Genomic DNA, 14588 nt, shown 5'->3' on the forward strand with positions numbered 1-14588 from the left:
GTGTCCTATTCTGTGGGCACATCAGTGTCCACAGAGTTGTCCAGGGCTGCAAGGGGGTCTTCTTCCATCGGGACATCCATGGTGACTGAGATGTCCCCGGCTGGGATTGTGTCACCTCCATGGGCACAGCCGTGTTGGGAGGGGCTGCCTCTGTCCCTGGCAAATGGATGGGAAAGGCTGGGAGGCTGTTGTCCTGGGGCTGACGGAGATGTCAACAGCTTTTGGGGCGTCCTCTTCCATGTGGCTATTGTGCTGATGGAGGTGTCCCAGGCTGGCAGGGTGTCCTCTTCAGTGGGGACAGTGATGCTCAGATAGATGTCCCAGGCTGGGAGGGCATCGTCTTTCATGGGGATATGGGCACTGACAGTGATCACTGAATCAAAAACACTAGGTTAGAAAGGACCGACTGAATCATCAAGTCCAACCATTCCTATCAATCACTAAACCATGTCCCTCAGCGCCTCATCCACCCATCTTTTAAACACCTCCAGGGAAGGTGACTCAACCACCTCCCTGGGCTGCCTGTTCAAGTGCCTAAAGACCCTTCCTGTGAAATATTTTCTCCTGAAGTCCAGCCTGACCCCCCCCCGGCAGAGCTTGAGGACATTCCCCGTTGTCCTGTCCCCTGTCACTTGGGAGAAGAGACCAGCTCTCTCCTCCCCACAACCTCCTCTCAGGTAGTTGTAGAGAGCAATAAGGTCTCCCCTCAGCCTCCTCTTCTCCAGGCTAAACAACCCCAGGACTCCCATCCAAGGCTGCCCCAGAAAGCAGGTCCTTGTGGGACAGACCCTGAAAGCTGTCCAGCTCAGGCAGCTGTAATGCCAGCTCCACAGCTCCTTGGCTCCCCCAGCAGAGGTGGCAGCCCAGGACCTGCAGGCCCCACCAGCAGGTAGAGCTCCCCTGTCTGCCCTGGCCCCCAGCACCTTCCACACCTGCAGCGTCCCCACCAGCCCTGTCCCCAAGCAGCGATGGCACAGGGGGCAGCGAGCTGGGCCAAGCGTCCCTGCCCTCGCCCGCGTGACGTGTGCCCAGGAAATCCCAGGGCCAGAGAATCCCAGTTCCTCGGGGTCATCTCTCCCTTTTCACCTCCTGTTAGGAGCCTCATGGAATATGTCAGGAGTTTGGAGCCCCAAGACCCGTGGGAGGAGGCAGAGATGGACCTTGATCCATCCCAGTGCTCAGTGTTTGAGCGGCGGGGGCAAAAGAGAGGGAAGAGCCCCTCGTCATCACCACCCAGCAAGTGCAGGGCACTGGGAGAAGGGGAAGAAGTGGCAGAGTGGGAAGAGGTGGAAGAGTGGGAAGAGGTGGAAGAATGGGATTAGAGAGAGGGAAGGGGTGGGATGGAGAAGGAGAGTAGGGTTAGGGAGGATGGAAGGGTGAGCTTTGAGGGAGGGAGTTGGGGGTGAAGTTCAAGTAGCTTTGATAGGACTGTTTCCTATTGTTTTTCCCATTAAAAGTTGTTTCTCCACAACTGCTCCGTGTCTGTGTGGGAGAGGGAGGGGGCACAGGGAGCACATGAAAACAGTGCCCAAGAGGTGCAAAACCAAACCCCATGGAGCCCCAAATCCCACCCCACAAGGTCCAAAGGGAACGGAGCCATCCCAGAGCCGAGCCCCATCCCCAGCAGAGCAGGCAGGGGCAGGAGGGGGCTCCCCTGTCCCCGGGGAAGCAGCCTCGGACTAGCAATAGCCCCAAGGAACATCCCAGTGATGGTCCTTGAGCTCCCTCACCCACCTTGCACACGGCACATCCACCCCAGAGAGCCCTCAACTCTCAAGTTATCTGCAAAGGCTTTTATTAACTGCAAAATCCTTAAAAAGTGGCCAAAGCCCCAGCTCAGGGCTGCCACGGGCCCGGCTGTGCCACAGCCGAGGCATCTCGGGTTCATTCCACAAGCGAACCTCTCAGCAGTACAGCACACACCGAGCGCTGCATCCCCACCTTCATGGCCTTCTCCCACCTCAGAAGGTTCAGACATCCCTCCGTCGAGCACTGGCTGTGGCCCAGGCCTGGACTTTGGCTCAGAGGCCGACAAGGAAGGTCAGATCGAGGGTATCGGGGATGCGCAGCTCATCCAGGTGCAGGGGAGAGGCAGCGAAGGGCAGGTGCACAGGGAAGAGGAGGCTGGTGTCCACCAGGAGCTGCCTGGGTCTCTCTCCATACTGGTCCTGCACTTGCTTCTGCAGGGGAGGACAGTAGAATCATAGAAACACTAGGTTGGTAAAGATTCACTGGATCATTGAGTCCAACCATTCCCATCAATCACTAAACCATGTCCCTGAGCACCTCATCCACCCGTCTTTAAACCCCTCCAGGGAAGGGGACTCTATGCCCTCCCTGGGCAACCTCTGCCACTGCTCAATGACCCTTTCTGTGAAAAATGTTTTCCTTATGTCCAGCCTGAACCTCCCCTGGTGGAGCTTGAGGCCATTCCCTCTCGTCCTGTACCCTGTCACTTGGGAGAAGAGCCCAGCTCCCTCCTCTCCACAACCTCCTTTCAGGCAGTTCTAGAGAGCCACCCTGCGCGCAGCCACTGCTCCAAGCGGCTGATGTTGTCCCTGCCAAGGGGAACCAGGTCAGGGGGAGGGCACAGCTCGTAGCCCAGCTCCCCTTGTCCTGCTCGGGGACCCACCTGAGCCGGATGCCACGGCTCCAGGAGCACGTGTCCTTCCTCAGCAGCAGGTAGTTGAGGGTGGTGCCGCTGATGAGGAAGAGGAGCTGGCGCAGAGCCTGGTGGCCCCCGCTGGGGAACAGCCCATAGCGCTCCAGCGCTGCCTGGAAGGAGCTCAGCTGCTGCGGCCCCTCAGGCAGGGGGTGGGCAGGAGTTGATGAGGAGCGGCGGTGGCCAGGAGGGCAGGAGGAGGACAAGCCCTGGCTGGGCTCACTCTCCAGCATTGCAGCAACTAAGGCAGAGAGAAAACTCATCGTAAGGAGCCAGAGACCTCGCAGCGTGCCTCAAACAGCCACTACACTGCTCCCTGGCTGTGTCCCAGCTGGGGCTGGTGACACCTCCGAGATGGCTGGTTCAGTCCAGCCCAGGGACTGGCCCGACTCCGTGAAGCTGCAAAGCAACAGAAGAAGGACATGGAACTGCTGGAGCAAGTGCAGAGGAGGCCACAAAGTTGATCCAAGGGCTGGAGCACCTCTGGTACGAGGACAGGCTTATGGAGTTGGGGTTGTTCAGCCTGGAAAAGGCTCCAGGGAGACCTTAGAGCAGCTTCTAGGACTGAAAGGGGCTGCAGGAAGGCTGGGGAGGGGATTTTAATAAGGACCTGGATGATAGGGTTGACGAGGAACAGCTTTAAATTGGAAGATGAAAGATTTAGATCAGACAATAGGAAGAATTTCTTCAGGATGAGGGTGGGGAGGCCCTGGCCCAGGTTGCCCAGAGCAGCGGGGGCTGTCTCATCCCTGGAGGGGTTCAAGGCCAGGTTGGATGGGGCTTGGAGGAAGCTGATCCAGTGGGAGGTGTCCCTGCCCTGGAAGGGGTGGAACTGGATGGTCTTTGAGGTCCCCTCCAACCCAAACTGGTCCAGGATTCTATGACAGAGGCTGCTCCCCATGGATACATCCCAAGGTCCCCAGGCTGCTGAGCCTACTTTAGCTCCCCAGCCACCTCATCCAAGCCAAGAGGCTCGAGGAGCACATGGTCCCTAATGAAAGGGGCCCCCATTTCAGAGCCGACCTTCTCCCCAACTCTAGGTGCAGCCTCTGTAACAGAGCAGGTGGCTCACACACAGCACAGCTAGGGAGAATCATTGCAGAGCCCCAAAAGTCACTGTGCCTTGCAGGCATCCTCCGAAGGGCAAACAATGGCTCTTTCCCATCAGTTTAAGGGCTTCTAAGGACCCAGCCAGGGTTCACCAGTGCTTCCCTTTGAAGTTTTAAGTGAGCTTGAAGCTGCTCTCAAGAGCTCTCTCAATCCCTGGATCTGCTTCAGCAAGGGATCTGGTACCTGCTGCCAATCCACAATTAGCTGCCCTCTTTCCTGACACGCTGTTCATCCCAGGAGAGAGGAAAGCACAACGCTGGGATATCTTGGGCTTTCAGCATCGGCTCCCTCCGTGCTCTGCCCCGCCAGTCCCATCCTGCCACCCCCATGCGGATGCTGAGCCCAGTTTTCATGATCCAGTTTCTGAGTTGATGCAACAACGTGTAGGAAACTGTTCTTCCGCACACCTACAAGTCCTCAAGCAGCGCCTTGAAATGATTTCACAAGCTCCAAGGCAGCTGAAATGCGAGCTGGAGCAGGCAGCTGCTGTCTTCCCCTCAAAAGAGAGAGCAGCAAAGAGAGAGCGTGGCTAGAGCCTGCTCTGGGCGTGCTGATCCTCAGCCCTTTTCTTAGCACTGTCATCAACTGCTTAAAATCGTGATCCAAGGCCATCAAGTTTGGATCAGCATTTTGAAATGCCCTTTTTCAAGGCTGACTTTAGGCTGCACAAAACTTTGTAACCCGTGGTCTTCCCTGTGTCACAAGACAGACATTGATAGACACAAGATCATAAAGCAGTTTGGGTTTATTGATTAAAGCCTGTTGAAAGGAGATGCCGCCAGAAGTAGAGATCTCTGAGAGTGCTCTTTGTGCTGTAGATTCAGGCTCTTGCTTTGCAGTTCTGTGCCCTGCTGGGATCCTCTCTCTCTTTCTGACATGGCTTAGGGAAAGGTGTAGTGATGCTGTATGGAACCAGCATCCCCCTTGCCTGCAAAGAAAATGATCCTGCACGGAAAATACGGTGTGAGTTCCAACGTGCTAAGAAACAGTTGAAGCCTGAAGCTGGGATAAATGTGATGGCGCTAGAACTGGCTGAGAGCATTTTAGGCTCTGACCTGAGTCCTTTTTGGCCTGAACAGGGTTTTGGCTTTGCACAAGCACAGGGAGAGCTGGGGAGGAACTTCCCTAAGGCTGGTGTTGGCTTTAGGCACGACCTTGGCAGCAGGGAGGCTGGGGTTCAGCTCACCAACCTTAGGGCCCCATTTTGCCTTCGATTCTCAGTGACCCCCCAGCAAGGAGGGCACTACCCACAGCTGGAGGCTCTTGAGGGCTGTGGGTCAGGGTTAAAGCTCAGCACCTGAGATGGTTTTGTGCAGGAACCTTCTCTCTTCAGGAGGGTAAAGGCTTCTTGAACTCATCTGAGTGCAGTCAGCATCGCAGCCGAGCCACAGGGCTATGCAGCCACTGGGTCCAGTGCCTCTGTTGTGCTGAGCACAAACCGCTCCTTGACTTTTGGTTTATCTTTCTTCTTTTCTTTCTTTCCACCAGTGAGCTGCTTCTGGGACCTGTACCGACCAGCTTCACCTTCCTGCCGAAACACAAGGCAAATTCCTACAGATAGGGCTGAGAGGAGGCTCTTTGCTGAAGCATCAAGGTGCTCACCTGTTTGCTGAGCAGAGGCTGACAAGGAAGGGCAGATCAAGGGTATCGGGGATGCGCAGCTCATCCAGGTGCAGGGGGGAGGCAGCGAAGGGCAGGTGCACAGGGAAGAGGAGGCTGGTGTCCACCAGGAGCTGCCTGGGTCTCTCTCCATACTGGTCCTGCACTTGCTTCTGCAGGGGAGGAGAGCACTTGCATCCAAGGCTGCCCCAGAAAGGAGGTCCTAGTGGGACAGATCGTGAAAACTGTCCAGCTCAGGCAGCTGCAATGTGGGCTCCACAACTCCTTGGCTTCCACAGCAGAGGTGGCAGCCCATGACCCGCATCCCTGCCCTCGCCCACGTGACGTGTGCCCAGGAAATCCCAGGGCCAGAGAATCCCAGTTCCTTGGGGTCATCTCTCCCGTGTCACCTCCTGGAAGCCAATCCCCTCCCCGATTTGCAACCCCACTGCCTCCAGCAACGGAGCTCACCCTGCAGGGAAGGCCCCACCACAAACTCCCCATGTGGCTGGTGCAGAGCTGGAGGATGTGGGTGATGGGGACGAGCACGGTGGGTACCTCTGGAGGTTCCCCCAGTCTAGCATGACTCCCTCTCACCCCCACAGGGCTGCAGGTCACTCCAGATGGCTGCTCTTTGGACGCCCATCTCCAGAGCAGCCAGCAGCCCATCACCATCCCACCTCCAGTGACAATATCTCTTGGAGGGCCCGGGATGGCTTCACAGCACATGGTCCTGTTGGTTCCCTGGGGCAGTAGGACCACCCTGACCATCCCAGCCCCAGGGACAAGCCCCTGCTAAGACCCCAAACTCCTGACATGCGCCAAGGAGAAGCCACCGATGATGATGACGGTGGCCCAGGCCCAACCAGTGGCATCTGTAGTCTCCAGCCGTAGCCAGAAGAACATCAAAGAGCAGCCCCAGGCCATCAACACCAGCAGTGCAGCCAGCTCCAGCGCAGAGGCCTCTTTGGAGAATGGCATCTCCCCAGGCAGCGATGTCACCTCCAGCCCCTCTCAACTGCCTGAGGAGGTGCCCCTCGAAGAGGCCCTCAAGTATTTCGACTGTTTTGTGGAGGAGGTGGGGGAGATCAAGACCGTGGCCAGCAGCAGCCCCACCAAAGAACAACCTGGGGGCACTGCTGTCGCCTTCCCCCCGTGCCCCTTCTCCTCCCTGGCACTGCCTGAGGAGCTGCTCTCCCCAGACTACAGCATCCCAGAGACTGCAGATGCCATCCTGGGCCTGGAGGAGTTCGCCAGGAGTTTGGGGCCCCAAGACCCATGGCAGGAGGCCGAGATGGTCTTTCTGCCACCCCAGCATCCTGCGCTTGAGCGGCGGGGGGCAAAGAGAGAGGAGCCCCTCGCCATCACCACCCAGCAAGCGCAGAGCACTGGGAGAGGGGGAAGGGGTGGAAGGGTGGGATTAGAGAAAGGGCAGGGGTGAGATGGAGAAGGGGAGTAGGGTTGGGGAGGACAGCAGGTTGAGTTTTGAGGGAGGGGAGGTTCAAGTAGCCTTGATAGGACTGTTTCTCTTTGTTTTTCCCATTAAAACTTGTTTCTCCACAACTGCTCCCTGTCTGTGTGGGAGAGGGAGGGGGCACAGGGGGCACATGAAAACAGTGCCCAAGAAGGGCAAAACCAAACCCCATGGAGCCCCAAATCCAAGCCCACAAGCCCCAAAGGGAACAGAGCCCTCCCAGAGCCAAGCCCCAGCCCCAGCAGAGCAGGCGGGGGCAGGAGAGGGCTCCCCTTTCCCTGGGGAAGCAGCCCTGTCCAGCTGAAGCACCTGCAGAGTGTGATAATCTCCCCTCAGTCTCCTCGTGTCCAGGCTGAGGAGACCAAGTAACTGCAGTCACTCCCTATACCACCTCCCCTCTAAACCCTTTGAGGCTGTAACGAGTGTTCCAAACTCAAGGGGAAGCCGTGGCAGTTAGCGAGGACGGGCAGAGCTCAGCGGGTGCCATCTCTGCCAAGGGCAGAGAGCTGGCAACCCCCGGGGCCTTCGTGCTCCGCTCTCACACCCTTTCCCAGGGGCTGGTGGGAAGCTCGCCCGAGGCTCAGCCTCGTAAAGCCTCCGAGCCAGTGCCCCAAGAAGGGATTAGATGCGGAAGCCTGTGACCTCCGCTGAGTACGAGTCAAAAGCACTCTGACTTCAGCCTTATTGCCCCACAACAACATCAGTGAAATCATTTCATTAGCCTCCAGGGCCTCATTTCCTTCCTTTCCTCAGCCAAGATGAAGCTTAGAATAGTATTTTGCATTCCTCATTATTTGTCTCTAAAACTAATTAATACCCATTCACCCAAAAGCTCTTCTCACAGCAGTCTGGCTTCATCCTGCAACCTGCCCACCCTTGGCAATGGCAAAAGCACCCAACGGGGCTCCCAGCTCCTCCCAAAGATGCTTCTGATGGAGCATCTGGAGAGAAGTGCAGTACAGCAGCAGAAAAATGAAAATAAAGCCCCGTGTGCAGTCTTACCTCCGCCCCATGCGCACACACACCTCTTGCACGCCCATAAGCAAACTCATACTGCAGCAATTCCCTGATGGCACAAGCACTCTTGCTCTCTCAGCTTCTAGTAACCCCTAAGGGCAAAACCCACAAGTTGCTTTCTACCACCTCTTGGTATCTGTGCTACAAAGCAGGTCTAAAACCGCTCCAGTCTGCTTTTCAGTGCTTATGTGAATAAAGGCAATTTGTTTTCCTCATAAAGAGGCCTAGTAAAGCCCTTGGATTCAGCACAGAGTGGGGACAGCAAAGACGATGAAGAAGAGGTCTCCACGTTTGAGCTTCACAGCTATTTCTCACCCTCTCGGTGGCCACAGCCAAGAGTGAATCCTCCCAGACAAGGCAGCCTTGTCTCTGGGCTCCTCCATCCATCCTGTCCCCAGCCCATGGCAGGAGGGAGGCACGATGGCCTGTAATGAGGAGCATCGGCCAGTTCTCAGGGGCACTCACTGAGGGGGAGACAAAGCCAACCCATGCCTCACCTGGGATGAGCTTCAAAACATTTCCCAAGGGTATTATGGAAAATCCTGTGGCCGGAGCACATGCAGAATTCTGCTCACAGAACAGCTCCGAGGCAGAATTACAGCAGGAGATGGCTCATCCCTTCAGTTTGGGCCGAGCACCCAGCAACCAGGCCCAAAGTTACTGCTCCAAAGCCCTCAAACACACCAAAACGCCGCAAAGTGCCCTGCAGGGAGCTGCCCCTTCTCCAGCAGGCAGCAAGGAAGAGGCAGAGGAGCCAGACCCTCTCCCCAAAGCCAGCGAACCCCGCACAAAGGGCAAAACCCAAAACCCAGAGGGGCTTTCCTGTTCCTGCCCAAGAGCAAGGCCTGGGTCGATACCAAAAAGACCAACACATAAACTCTCTAAGACTCATTTGGAGTTTCAGAAAGCAAGCAGCCTTTGTAGCAGCACTAGATGCTTGGAGGAATAATTCCATCAGAGATGATTCAAGACGACACATCTGCTCAGCACAGATCATTAACACAAGACAGCGTCAGGTGAGAAACATCTTTCACTGGGAAAACACTGAGAAGGACAAAGTCTTTGAGGCAAAGACAATATTTTTATTTTACAATTCAGCACTGAACTGGATGCCCTTCTACAAAAGGCGCAACACCTTGCAGCAGCAGTGGGTATATTTACTAGTTTTAAACAAAGAAGCCTGTAAATCCTCAAAGAATGTTGTGCTGTGGGCTTTTTCGAGTTACCCAACCACGTCTGGAGACTTCCTTCAGGCTCTTTCCTGACCTAAACCAGGTCTCTGTTCCAAAACAACCGAACACACCAACACACCCCAGCCCGCCCGCCCGCCGCTCTGAGGGACCCGCCCCGCCACTCGGCCTTTTATACCGCCCGCCGTCTCGCGCAGCGTCACGTGATCCCCCCCCAGCCCGCCGCGGTGCCCGTCCCCGTGTCACGTGACGGCACCGCCTCCCCTAGCACGTGGTCCTGCGCCGCGTCACGTGGTCCCGTCGTACGTCATCACCGCGCGCCGCAGCATGGCCGGGGCCGGGGTGGCTGCGGTTCGCGCCCCGTGAGTGCAGGCCCGGGGCTCGCCCCGTCGCCCCCGATCCGGGCCCGGCAGCTCCACAGTCCCCCCTCGGGCCGTGTCCTCCCCTCCGTAGCCTCCCCAGGCCCGTGCCTGGCCTCCCCGTAGGCCCCCCGGTCAGCACCCGCTCCTCTTAGAGCTCCCCCATCCGTGCTCGCTCCCTCCGTAGCCCCCCCCGGTCCGTGCCAGGTAGCCTCGTAGCCCCCTCCGATCCGCCTCTGCGGTCCCCCGATCCGTGCAGCACCCCCGTGGTCCCCCCGGTCCGTTCCTAGGGCCTCAGTAGCACCCCCGGTCCGTGTCCAGCACTCCGATAGCCACCCGGTCCGTGCCCAGCGCCCCCACGGTCCCCGATCCACGCCCGGGCCGCCTATAGCCCGGCTGATCCGTCCCTGGCCCCTCCACAGTGCCCCCCCAGTCCATGCCCGCTCCCACCATAGCCCCCACGTCCATCCAAGTCCCCTCTGTAGTCCTTCCACGATCCATGCCGGGCACCCCTGTACCTCCTGGTCCATGCCAGCCCCTCCGCAGCCCCCGCCCCGGTCCGTGCTCATCACCTCTGTGAGCCCTGATCCACGCCCATCATCCCTGTAACCCCACCCCGGTCCGTGCCTGGCCCCCCATTCTCCTGCACCCCCTTGTCCCTGCCCCCGGCTCCTCGCTGCCCTTGCTGGACTCACCCGTTGCTCTGGCTCCGTAGGTTCACAGAATCACAGAATCACAGAATAACCAGGTTGGAAGAGACCCACCGGATCATCGAGTCCAACCGTTCCTATCAAACACTAAACCATATCCCTCAGCACCTCATCCACCCGTGCCTTAAACACCTCCAGGGAAGGTGACTCAACCACCTCCCTGGGCAGCCTCTGCCAGTGCCCAATGACCCTTTCTGTAAAGAATTTTTTCCTCACGTCTAGCCTAAACCTCCCCTGGCGGAGCTTGAGGCCATTCCCTCTTGTCCTGTCCCCTGTCACTTGGAAGAAGAGGCCAGCACCCTCCTCTCTACAACCTCCTTTCAGGTAGTTGTAGAGAGCAATGAGGTCACCCCTCAGCCTCCTCTTCTCCAGGCTAAACAACCCCAGCTCTCTCAGCCGCTCCTCATAAGGCCTGTTCTCCAGCCCCTTCACCAGCTTTGTTGCCCTTCTCTGGACTCGTTCCAGAGCCTCAACATCCTTCTTATGGTGAGGGGCCCAGAACTGAACACAGGATTCCAGGAGCGGTCTCAGCAGTGCCGAGTACAGAGGGAGAAGAACCTCCCTGGACCTGCTGGTCACGCCATTTCTGATCCAAGCCAAGATGCCATTGGCCTTCTTGGCCACCTGGGCACACTGCTGGCTCATATTCAGTCGGTTGTCAACCAACACACCCAGGAGTCCCTCTCCTCCAGGCAGCTTTCTAGACAGACTTCTAGTCTGTAGCACTGCACAGGGTTGTTGTGCCCCAAGTGCAGGACCCGGCATTTGGCCTTGTTAAACCTCATGCCATTGGTCTCAGCCCAGCGGTCCAGCCTGTTCAGATCCCTTTGCAGAGCAGGAGAGGGACCTGAGGAGGAGGAGGGAGAGGGGCAGGGGAGGAAGGGCTGTGCATTTGCCCCAGGGTGTCCCTGGGTGCGGGGTTGGGGTCAGTCCTTGCCTCACACAGAGAACTTTGAAGGGTACAGGAACAGGTCCAGAAGCTTTGGACAGTCTTGGAGAGCCCTGGGACCACAACGTGGGTGCCCAGGGCTGGCAGGACGGGGATCGGCTGTGCTCTGCTGCTTCGCTGAGCCCCGACTGTTTTGGCAGTTGCTGCACTGGCCGTTTCTGTTTGAGCTTTGCCCAGGACCAATGTTGGGGCTCCCAGGGTTCTGCACCCAACGACAGCTCTGGTCGGGGAGCAACGGTTCCCACCAGAGTTCAGAGTCCCCCTCAGGGCACCATGGAAACCCCTATGGAGTGGTGTCCCAGTATGGGACCACTGGGACCAGTATGGTTTAATCTCTTCCCCAGTGACAGACAGCGGGGCCTGTAGTGACAGGAAAAGGGGCGACGTTTTTCAGCTGAAGGAGGGGAGATTCAGATGAGCTCTGAGGAAGAATTCCTTTCTGCTGAGGGTGGGGAGACTCTGGCCCAGGTTGCCCAGAGTGGTGGCAGAAGCCCCATCCCTGGAGGGGTCCAAGGCCAGGTCGGACGGGGCTTTGAGTATCTTGATCCAGTGGGAGGTGTCCCTGTCCATGGCAGGGAGGCTGGACTGGATGATCTTTGAAGGTCCCTTCCAACTCAAATCATTGTGTGGTTAAGTGAAACCCAAACCCTCGTGTGCTTGTTCCTTCTTCATTAGCACCAATGGAAGGAGTTCAGGGCCCAATGGAGCGGGAAGGTGCTTTACAAATCCCAGCAGGACAGGGCTGAGCTAGGGTGATAGAAGCGCTTGTGCTGTCAAGGCCACATGGCAGAGGTCAGCTGTCACCAGCCTGTCCCAGATCATCCTCTTAGCTCAAAGTGCTGAGCTGAGGAAGTTGCAGACCTCCATGAGGTCTCCCCTCCCTCTGCTCTTCTCCAGGCCAACTGGACCAGGAGACTTGAGCCACTCCTCACATTCTTCCCCTCTAAACCCTTCCCCACCTCCGTGCCCTCCTCTGGACGCTCTCCAGTGGATTTAAACATTTTTATCGTGTGGTGCCCGAACCTGCCCCCTGCACTCAAGTTGGGGTTGCCCCAGTGTGGAGGGAGCAGGACAATCCCCTCCCTCGGCCGGCGGGCGATGCCGTGCTGGATGCAGCCCAGGGCACGGTTCCCTCTTGGCTGCCAGGGGGCACTGATAAGGGTTTGCATCAATCGAGAGAGGCCTCTTGGCGCTCTTGAGGTGAAGTGGGAACTGGGCCAGGTTGGGGTTGGAGACTGCTTTGAACGCCGTCCACGAGGTGGGCTGGGAGCCTGATGGAATTGTTGCTCTTTCCTCCCAGAGGTCTCAGACATGTCTAATGCTGGTGAGTGGCAGCACCCGGTCCTGGTTGTCCAGAGCCAACACACTGAGTGGATCTCTGCTTGTTTGCTCTCCTCTCCAGCGCTCCTGAGCATCCTGGGAGCTGTGGGTTCTGTTGCTGTGTGGGGCCTCTCCAAAGCAAAAAGCAGATCTGACATCTTGAGCCTTGAGAAAGAATCCAGAGAGCATCTGATGCCTTGTCAAGAGACACACAGGCTCGCTTCCCTCAAGGGAGAGTTTCTCACACCCCATGTGCTTGTGTGCATGAGGGAGAAATTCCTCTGCCCCACGGCTCTGGCCTCCAGAGCTTTCCCCTCTGGGAACAGCTTTTCCCAGCGGTTCTGCTGCTGGTCAGCCCCGGGGTTGGGGTTTCGGTCTGCCCTGGAGCAGCAGATCTCTCCCCTTCCCTTCCTCCCTCCCAGGTGGGTGTCAAGGCTCTTGCTGGGTGCAGCACCAGTTGCTCAGCCCAGTCCGAGAAGCTGCTGCCTTCTGTTGGTCGTGCTGTGCTGCTCTCTGTCCTTCCTCTGCAGCGGAGGACACTGAGTACCCTGAGATGGTCATCCCCTGCTGGAGGATGCAGCTGGGCAAGGGCCCACAGTGCTGAGCCGCAGAGCAGGGCTCTGGCGCTCGAGGCTGGGGTGTGAGTGCGCTGCCGTCCCCCAGGAGAAACTGCTCTGTTTGGGAGGGAGCGTGGGGCGCTTCCAGAGCTGCTCTGCTGGGAACCAAGAGGCCATTCGCAAGAGAGTGCCCGTTGGTATGTTTGTGTAGGTAAGAGTGGAGAGAGTTGTTGGGGAGGGGAAGAGGAGAATAAAGACCTGGAACTGCTTGGTTTTGGTGTTCTTGGAGTTGTGCACTGGCTGCAGATCTGGGCCCTGGAGACAGAAGAGCTTGGTAACCCTGTTAGAGACAGCCGGCTGGCCCGGCTGCTGGAGTGGCCTCATGAGGTGGAGCTAAAACTACTCCCTTGTCAACCATTGCCCCCCAGTCCACTGGATCCCTGCCCCAGCCTCAATCTCTCCTCCTGTCCCAGCTCTCTCTGCCAGAGCCCTGTGCTTTCCCCCTGGCCGAGACCTCTGGTGCTGCCTCTTCCCTCTTGAAACTGTTGGTCAGGACCTGGAGTGACAGGAAAAGCGGCAGCAGTTTTGTACTGGAAGAGAGGAGATTCAGACAAGAGATAAGTAGGCAACTGTTTACTGAGTGTTGTTAAACACTTCCCCAGGTTTCCCTGTGTGGTGATGGAAGCCCCACCACTGGAGGTGTTCAAGTCCAGATTGGATTGGGCTCTGAGCAGAATGACTTAGTTACAGATGTGCCTGCTCAATGCATGGGGGTCAGAAGAGATGACCTTGAAAGGTCCCTTCCCACCCAAATCTTTCTGTGATTATGTGGAAACAGAAGATCAGCACCCATTTGCCTGTGCCCTGCAATGGGTTCTGTTCCTGGCTCTCGCTGTGGGGAAATGGCTGGTGCGGGTGGTCAGTGACTGCAAGGGCCCCTCTGTGTGCCTGGGGGCTGCTGTTTCTGAGCAGCCTGAGCTCCCTGGGGTGGGAGGAGGCAGATGGGCTCTGGTGGGGTCACAAGGGCAGTGGGTGCTGTGAGGGAAACGCGGTGGCCCCTTGCTGTGCCACCCCTGAGCTGCACTCGCTTCCTCTTCTGGCAGCAGGGAGCATCGGCTGCCGGGGCACAGGGGCCCCAGCCTGGCCGGCTGTATGGTGGTGGCAGGGTCTTCCGCACAGCAAAGGGTCGTTGCTGCCCCTTGTCCACGTATCGTCGTCCTGCTCCAGCCTGGGAGAGACCAGCAGCTTCCCCTGGGCCTCAGTCCCACCCTTGCCTTGGGATCCCCTGACTGAGAGGTGCCCCCGCCCCCGAGGTTTATCTCTGTCCCGGATTTGCTGCCCTGCAGCTCCTTCCTGACCTTGAGATGGGCTACAAGGACAAAATAGCTGCCTGTAAGGTCCTCCTGCAGCGGGGAAGGGGTGACAGGACCACTACCAGGCCACCAGTGTGCCCAGATCTCCATGGCCTATGGCAGGGCCCAGGGTTGGATGCCAGGATGCTATGGGGTGGCCAGCTTGGCATCTGCAGCGCCCGCGCTGCACGGCACAGGAAACTGCGGAGGAAAGCAGAAGTGCCATGTCGTGACACGGGGGGGGCCTGGGGACGTGTTGGGTTGAACCCTCATTTCCTCTGCACGGGGC

This window comes from Phaenicophaeus curvirostris, chromosome 28 (assembly GCF_032191515.1).
Source record: "Phaenicophaeus curvirostris isolate KB17595 chromosome 28, BPBGC_Pcur_1.0, whole genome shotgun sequence".
Taxonomy (NCBI): domain Eukaryota; kingdom Metazoa; phylum Chordata; class Aves; order Cuculiformes; family Cuculidae; genus Phaenicophaeus; species Phaenicophaeus curvirostris.